Genomic DNA, 9,710 nt, shown 5'->3' with positions numbered 1-9,710 from the left:
TTAGTCCGAACATGATCGCGGTTTTCTCTCTTAAGTTGGAACTAAAAATGAACAAGTCTGTCTATTCCGGGTTTTCCATACTGGAGTTGAGTAAATTCCATATGTACGATTTTTTCTATTGTAAATTACAAAAAATTATACCGTGGGATCGCGTAGAACTCTGTATGACCGATACCGATAGTTTTCTTTTAAATGTAAAAGTGGAAGACGTGTATCAGTTGATTAAAGAAAATTTGAAACTTTTCGACACTAGTAACTATCCCCCTTACCACCCCTGCTTTTCCATGGAGTGAAATAAACTTGTAGGAAAGTTCAAGGATGAGACAACCTCAAAACCCATCCATAAATTTATAGGGCTTCGATCTAAACTTTACTCGCATTTAGTATGTAATGAGAATTAAGAACCTGTAAATAAATGTGTAGCAAAGGGTGTACAGACCGGAGTGAAATGTAGAAAATTTTAATTCATATAAGAAATCGTTGATTGAACGTTGTGAACACATTGAAAAATTCAATATGATGAGGTCCTATAATCACACCATGTATCAGATTGAATGTGCAAAAATCTGTTTGAGTCCTTATGAAGATAAGAGATATATTGCAGAGAACGGTGTGGACACTTTGCCTTTTGGACATTATAGAGTGCCAACAACGCTCTGAACTGATTGCTCAGTATGTCCTGCGACGATCATCCATCACCACTAATTTTGATTTTGTTTTGTAAATATGAATATTATTAGATCTAAGATAGTGTTAGAACTTCATAGCATACCACGTGTCAACTATCCCACTCACAAATATGAGTTGAAAAGTGAAAAAGACTTGCTTCAAGCCTGCAGTTTATCACGTTTTAATAGAGGTTATAGGTATATCTTAGCTGTTATTAATTGTTTTTCAAAATTTGCATATTGTGTACCATTAAAAGACAAGTCAAGTCAATCTGTATTTGATGCACTCGAACCAATTATTTCTAAAAATAAGGGAGTTAAGTTGTTTCAATCAGATCAGGGAACAGAATTCTTTAATTCAAAAGTTAAAGTGCTATTAGATAGATACAGTATTAAACATTACCATGTTTTTAGCGATAAGAAAGCTTCCATAGTTGAAAGGTTTAATAGAACAATTAAAGCAAAAATTTATAGATATTTAACTGAACGTGGAACCAAAAACTGGATATCGCAACTAGACAGTTTGGTTTGCGATTATAATGCAACAATTCACACTTCAATTAGAATGAAACCTAAAGATGTGAGGAAAAAAGATCATAATCATGTTTTAATGTCTTTGAATTCTGCATTCAATAGACAATATAAATTGAAAAATTCAAAACCAAAATTTAAGCTAGGAGATGTTGTACAAATCTCAAAGAAAAGGGTTCTTTTCGATAAATCTTATAGCATAAATTGGAGCACAGAGTATTTTGTGATTCATTCTATATTCACTTCTCAACCTGTAACCTACAGCTTGCAAGATCTAAACGGAGAAGTAATTAGTGGTAGGTTTTATGGAGAAGAAATTGAAAAAACACAATTAAACGAATCAGAGAGACAAGTATATCTGATTGAAAAAATATTAAAGCGTGACAAAAAAGGATTGCTTGTTAAGTGGATTGGATTTTCAACACCTAGTTATATTAGTAGAAGTCAACTATTAGATGAAAAATAATCTATTGTAATACATTCCATTCAGTGTAAATATGACAAAGATTTGGTGTAAATATAATACGTCTTTATCAAAAAAATGCTTCTCAGTTTCATTTCAATCTGTAGTTTCATTTTCGTAATTTGCTTTCGCTAAGACTTAGATAAGGAGGAGCAGCAGATGCATTCTCGTAAAGAGGGTGCGGGAGAGAGAGGGAACGATATATTGGAGTGAGAAACTTCTATCAGTTTGGTAGTGCATTGCTGTGAAAGGGGAGAGTGACAGCAAGAACATGTTGACTGCATTCCGATGTCATAACCCATACACGCTCAGACACCCATGTGGAGGGTGGCACACAGCCTCCTCCTTGATAACTTACGAAAAATGATTAGTTCCTTATCAGATCACATGCTGTACACGTGTGTAACATGAGTAATATCCCGATAGTAAATTTCGACAATATTATGAGACAGAAAGAAATCCCAACATGGTGTAAAAATGGTAAGTTGTTACCTCATAATGCAAGGATCCTTATAATAGGCTCTTCAGGCTGTGGTAAGACCAATTTGCTATTTAATTTAATTTTTTCAAAGAATGGGTTGAGATTTAAAACTATATACTTGCATACGAAGAGCGAGTATCAAGATAAGTACTTGTTTTTGAGAAAAGTCTTTTCAAAAATGAAGGATATTGAATTTCATATAAACAACAATTCTGAATCTATACCACATCCAAACAAAATATCAGAATATTCTTTAGTTATATTTGACGATTTACAACTTAATCATGTACCTCAAATAAGAGAATATTTTACTATGGGCCGACATCGTAATATTGACATGGCATATTTAATTCAGAGTTATGGAGCTACACAGAAACATTTCACTAGGGATAATGCAAATATGATTATAATCTTCAAGATAGATTTATTGAGTCTCAAATTAATTCACAGAGATCATGTTGGAGGAGATATTTCTTATAAAGATTTCAGTAAACTTTGTCATAAAGTTTGGAATCGTAAACCTCATAATTTTGTAACTATTATGACCGAGTGTGGAATTAATAGCGGCAAGTATCGAGATTCGCTCGATACGTTTCTTACCGTTCAGTAGAGATTAATTCTTCGTACAGTCATGTTGTCTAAAACACACAGCAGAAAACTGAATAGAAAGAACGTTGGTTTAATCGATAAGATTAAGAAATTGAGAAAAGTAATCAGTGACAAGCATAAAAGCTTACTTAATTTTGAAAAACGATCGGAGGAATACAATAGGAAAATGCTCTCACCGTTGATAGAGCCCATAATTGAACTGGGAAAAAACAAATCTAGTTTTCACTCTAATCATGGTGTAAAACCAAAAGAGGAAGAAGAGAGTATGGAGATTGGAGATTGATGATGAGGAGTTGAGTTATGATAAAAGCTATGGGAGTTCAACAGGCAATCTTTTAAGCTCAACTAAATTTGAAAACAGTTTACTTGGTTCTAGTAAAAACAATGAGCTGCTGTCACAATACCTAAAAACGTTTCATGCGGAAAAATTGAATAATTCAATTAGTTATGGAATTTCATACAATTCTAAAGATGATGTGTATTATATTGGAAATCAGCAAGTAATATTCGATAACGGTTATATAGATATTTATAATGAAAGATTTTGTTTAACACATGGTCTACTTGAGTTATTATTCAGTTCAAGACCGAATTCGAATCTTTATAATCAGAGAGATCTGGATAAGTATAAAAAAATCTTAACACTTACAGGCATACATTTAGATTGAAGAGGGTGTTAAACGAAATCAGGGAATTAAATCGCAAATGATTCAGAAGTTATTTCCCAGTAAAAAAAATAGTAAAAAGAAGGGGTGGGGTTTATTGAAATTTGCAAAAAATAATTCTCATGATAGAATTTATCAATACTTTGATAATTTTGATGAATTGGTGGAAAGACTGAATTTACTCTATTCCTCAAAAGCTTCTGGCAACACTGGACATCATGTTGAGATTGCTGAGGCAATTAAAAATTCGGAAGAGGGCTCTGTTATGAGACTGTAATGTTCGGCTGCATTCATAGATTATCTTAATTTATTCATCCATAAGATAGCTTATGATATTGTGAGCGGATACGCACGCGTCAGCTTTAATATGAATTGGATAGAAGCTAAGCAACATAACCTTTCAGAAAATCAGGTTGCCGAAATTATAACTACCAAAATGGGTCTAGCCCAGTATAAAGGGTTTGTATTGTCTCCGAAAACATAAAATCTTGTGAAAGGATAACACTTGGCATATGAGAGAGAGAAATTTGAAGCACAGTGAACTTTAACGGTTTTCTTGCTAACACATGGCGCTTCAAGATGATAAATCAGACTATACATTTTTTCATGTGTCTATGATTGAATGTAACAGTTTTTTTGATGCAGGAGTTATATGAACTCACTCTTATCTATAGAATTTGGGAAGGGGAAACATTCACCTCACAGAGAGCAGCACAGCACACATGTCATTTCTCTGGAGAAACATTCAACAAGGGGGAGTGTAGCACGTGCATGCGCGCGCACGCGTCACTGCAGTCTAAACAGCCAAGCCGACAAGTTCACATGATGTCTAACTATTTTGATTGGAGAAGTTTCAATGAGTTCTCTGTAGAAGCAAATCCACTAGCCGATTGGGGTTTTGAATTTTATCCTTATGATTGGTTCGTAGTAACGAAGGTAACATTTGCCAATAATGGCGAAATTCACCTTAAAATTATCGATATTGATAGTGAAGGTGACTTTAAACACACTATTAAGTTGCTGAAAGAATATTCAGTGGTTTTGAATGAGGATAACATCAGAAGTTTTAATTCTCGTTCATGGGAATTGAATGCAAGCGGGAATCGTATATTCTTAAGACAGTTTCATGGTAACTATAGGCGTTGAGTATTAAGATAGCCTGCCCCTCCCCGAGTGAAATAGGTCTGAGAATATGTAAGTATTTTTAGATATGCTAGCTCATTCCAATTATACTCACATATTGTCGGAGAAAACACTTTAACAATAATGACTGGGATGTTTGTACAGCAAAAGAGCTCAATTTTTTACACATTCATAAACAGTTTGATTGAACTCTTGACTGAAAGTTGGAAACCAAACATAATATGGATATTATAGAACTTAGATTATTGTAGAGATAAGAATTCACTTTAATATGACAGTATAGCAATAGATTATTAAGCAATAGATGTGGAGAGAGAGAGAGAGAGAGAGAGAGAGAGAGAGAGAGAGAGAGATAGGGAATTTCTCAATTCACTTTAATCTATCAGTATAGATTTAGAGAGTGATAGGAAATTTCTCAATTCACTTTAATCTGTCAGTATAGATGTAGAGAGAGAGTAGCATTAGATTTAGAGAGTGATAGGGAATTTCTCAATTCACTTTAATCTGTCAGTATAGCATTAGATGTAGAGTGATGGGGAATTTCTCAATTCACTTTAATCTGTCAGTATAGAAGTAGAGAAGGAATTTTTCCCCTCAAAGGGAAATTATTTTTTCCCTCACTTTCTTCATCCCCCTCATCTATACTGGAGCAGGGGAAGGGTAAATCTATTTTGAGAGAGAGTGAGAGAGAGATATCTCTTTCTCCTTCTTCATCCCCCTCATCGCCACTGGAGCAGGGGAAGGGTAAATCTATTTTTAGAACAGAGAACCCCCCTCGTCTTCACTGGGCAAGGGGAAGGGTAAATCTATTTTTAGAACAGGGAAAATCTATTTTTAGAACACCCCCCACCCTGTGGGGGGAGGGCGAGGGCGGGGGAAGGTGGGATGGGAGAGGGGGAGTGGGGGGAGGGGGATTTCAAGCAAAAAAGTGCATCTTAACTGTCACCTTCCCTCTACTAATGAGGATTATTGACATATCGGAGATGTTATCAGTTGACTTATTATAGCATGGTAATCCAAGTCTGAGCAGAAGTAATCTATGATGAAGCCTGGTGTATAGACTAGATTTTTTTTTAAGATTTCGTCTTGGAGACTCCAGGAGGGAGTATAAGACAAGTCATTCTTATGAATACTCAAATTCCATACAGTACAGAACAGTCAAAGTGTATAAATCACCAATCCATATGGAATAATCAAGTGAAATAGATGGTGATGTTCTTGGTTGTGTGGTATAATAGCAAGTTCCGTTGAAGCGGCGACAAACCAGTTCAACTGAAACAGGAGAAAAAAGCGAGCAGAAACAACAGAAAAATACCAAGGAATAATAAGTTTTAATGAAATTTGTTATTACTTCATTATAAGGAATATAAGTGCTGAAATTATTAAATATTGAATATGAAAAATATTCAATATATAAATATTTCTTGTAACCGGTGGAGGGTTTTATCATAGCCACCTCTAATACAAGGCCCCGGCCTTGCAATGTCGCAGCGTAGGCCTAGAATCTAATACATGATTGGTGAAAAAGATCAGCTGGTATTTTAAAAAATCTTTTAACTAATCATGTATTAGATTCTAGGCCTATACTGCGACGTTGCATTATCGTAGGCCGGGGCCTTGTATTAGAGGTGGCTATGGTTATATAAGCCTCTTCAACTCACACCGTACATAAAATTATGTAGCTGAGAATCTCTCTATACGATGACTTAGTTAATTTTCCAAAATATGAAATATATAAAAATGCATGTGGTTCGATAGACATTATACTACTGCTGTGCGAGGTATATCGAGGGGGTGTTTCTTCTCTTCAATAATATTTTCTAAAATTATACTGCTATGAAATCTCTTTTGATTGGTTTAGGAGCTTATAGTGACAAATGCACAGATTATTATCATTATTCATTTGTCACCTAGTTAAGCAACTAGCAACTACGAGCCAGGAACTTCAATGAAAAATATTCATAAAATTCGACTTCAGGCTTATTAAACTAATCAAAACTAATAAATAGAATCATGTCACATTTGAAATTTTCAAACAAAACAAAGTTATTCAGCAATCAAATCAGGTCAAGAAGGCATATTCAATTTTTAATTTCAATACTTGGGAACTTGCTAACTTGCTGCAACTATTGTAGGTTTGGGCCTCGGTCATTCTATGAAACTGAATTTTGAGCTATAAGCTTATAAGAAAACAACAAGAGTTTGGCACTCACCATTTTAACAATTTAAACTTGGACACTTCAGAAACACTCACATACGATTTAAGAAAACTCACTATACTTGAGCTCACACGCACATATTATTTCCTGATTCATCTCTTACTAACTCTATAAAATTTGATTTCCTATTTATATAGATAAAAATTACTGATAACTGCAATTTGTCCCTCTGAATGGGAAATTGGCCCATTCAGAGGACCGAGGCTCGCACACCGTTACACGATGTTTTCCGGTACCATCTCAATTAGGACTGTGGCCTTTTCACTGAAAATTATTCCCCTTCCACTAGCGTTGAGCATAACTTTCAGTGGAAAAGCCAAAGCTGCAAAAAGGTCAACATTCAAAAAATTCCAAATAAAGAAGCTTTTTCGACATGAAATTGTATTTGAAAAATGCACGAAAATTGCTTTAATTTCGACAATTAAGCAACAAGTTAGCGAATTCAATAAAAACATGGTCAATTCTCACACTAAAAACTCAAGGTTCAACATAAGGTAAAAATCAAAGTTCATTCAGTTCAATAATCTGCAAAAGAATATAAGATACACAGAAAAAAATACCGTAACTACAATTATATCCACTCAATATCACACTATTACATTTCAAACAATATGAGTATGAAATATTCACAATACAGACAATTAAAACTTACAAAACTACAATATGAGATATCCAAAAACTGTATAAAGATTTCCCTTTTGACACTGCCAACCGAATGAAATTTTGTGAGTTGTGATTACAGTAGGAAAGAAATAATTCTTGTTAGGATGTAGTAAGCTTAATGAGCTCACCCATCATCTCTCGTTCATCACTGCTCATATATTTTCTATGATATGCACAACCATTCTATAGTGAGGTCCACGATATAATGGCAGTGGAGAAAGATAGCAAAACAACGTTGCCGATCCTCTGTCTTGTCAATGCCTTCTATAGATGGTAGCTAATACAGGTTTATTGATATAATATTTAACTTATTTCTTGTTTGAAATAATCAATTTTATTTTATTAAGCACGAAATTATATTTCCCAATAATTTCATACTGAATTTTAATGATGAAGATGAAATATTTTGTTAATATATTATTAATATTCTACATTGTTAAAAGACGATCTGGCAACAGAGTAAAGCGAGAAAGAGATAGCGCTATTTGCTTTATTGAATGATAGACAAGGATAGCAATACCATTGCTAATCAAACACTGCCATTATAACGTGGACCTCACTATAGGAAGTTGTATGGTCACTGAAGAGAATGAATTATTATTGTTTGTAAGCAGGATTATACCAGGGTCATCTTTTTCAACCTCCGATCTCATATCATATGACACAAACAAGCGATAGGGGGGCAACTTTCACAGAGCTCAACAGTTAAATATCATTCCCACCAAACGCCCTGTGATCCATGCAGCCAGAACGTGAATTTTTGTCAAGTTATAGAACCACAAACATGGCCGCCTAACTTGAGTCTGCTGCCAAGTGCTAGTTACGTAGCGTTATTAGTTTTTGCAAGCAAAATGCAAAAGTTCAGCATAAATCTGAAAATTATTTTAATAATGTGTGGTTACCGGAAATCAGATGCATTTGAGTACCAAGTACTAAATGAAGTAACGTGAGTAATCAAAGTATCGTTTCTATTGAATACGTTAAGTAGTGAGGGATAATGACTGCATCAAGTAGATGCTTAATACCAACATAACAATATCACTGAAGAGAGAAAGAAACCGAGGATTAACATGCCGTTGGTAAGATTTGGAGCCAAGCCATATGAGGCGTTTTCCAGACAAGTCGACAGGGCAGGAAGCTCTCAGATTGACTGATTGGGTAGGCGTTCCGGAATCAGCTGATAATTAGCCAACCAGTGAGCTTCCTGCCCTGCCGACTAGTCTGAAAAACGCCTCATGTGGCTTGGCCCTTGGATTGTATGGATATATTGGAATATTACGCTAAGGAAGCGGACCTCAAACATAAATTCGGCAGACATATCTAAAAACATATGAGTAAATTTGTAAATTCTCATTTGAATAAGCTTGAGATAATATGTCAGCAACAGACTAAAATTTTTTAAAATAGTTTTTTAAACAGACTATGTCTAAAACCCCAACAAACCGACACTGTTGGAGTTTTGATGGAACATGTGTGACAAGCTCATGTGAGCATCATCCGCAATAAAAAAAGCTTTCCCTGAAAAGGTAATCTCTCATTTTTTGAAAGTTCCTTGGCACCTACGTTCTCATGATTTGACTATCCCAGACATATTTTTTGACGTATTGTCGTTTGAAAACAATGAACGAAAATTTCGACAATCAATATAATGAGATGAAAACGTAGCCTCAGAGAACAGTGGAAAACATTTTGTTAACAGGAAGGACGCCGTCTATGCAAAGTTATCATTACAACTTATTTTTCATTATTCTATATAAATTCCGATTTTATAGGGTTGCGTAGTCGATCTTATTACTGATGTTCAATTGTAAGTCATTAAAGTTTTTCCCATTAATGTAAGTTCAGGTTGAGTAGAACTTTTAAAGTTATTGTTAGAGCTTAGCAATTAATTAGTAATAAAATAATATCACGATAACTCTTTTTTGAAACTCCTTGAAATCATTAAATCAATATATCATGAAATAGACATTATTTTATTACTTTACAACATTTAATTATTTTGATGCCATTTACTTTATTTTTAATATTGTTGTTTAGCCTATGTACAATTACTTCATGGATGAATTTTCTGAATGAATCAGCATCAAAATGAGATTGCAAACTTTCACCTAACAAAAGTTTGTGGGAATAAAAGCATATGAGTGGTCCACAGTTATGTCCATCTTTTTGTAATACATGTGGTGGAGTGAATGGAGGGGTCCACTCTTGAAGATTGTCTCCTAACAATTTACTTAGAACAGTTTGACATTTGTTCAAAAGGTATAATTG

This window comes from Nilaparvata lugens, chromosome X (genome assembly GCF_014356525.2).
Source record: "Nilaparvata lugens isolate BPH chromosome X, ASM1435652v1, whole genome shotgun sequence".
NCBI lineage: Eukaryota > Metazoa > Arthropoda > Insecta > Hemiptera > Delphacidae > Nilaparvata > Nilaparvata lugens.
The sequence above is the reverse complement of the archived record's forward strand: the minus strand, read 5'-3'. Positions refer to the sequence as shown.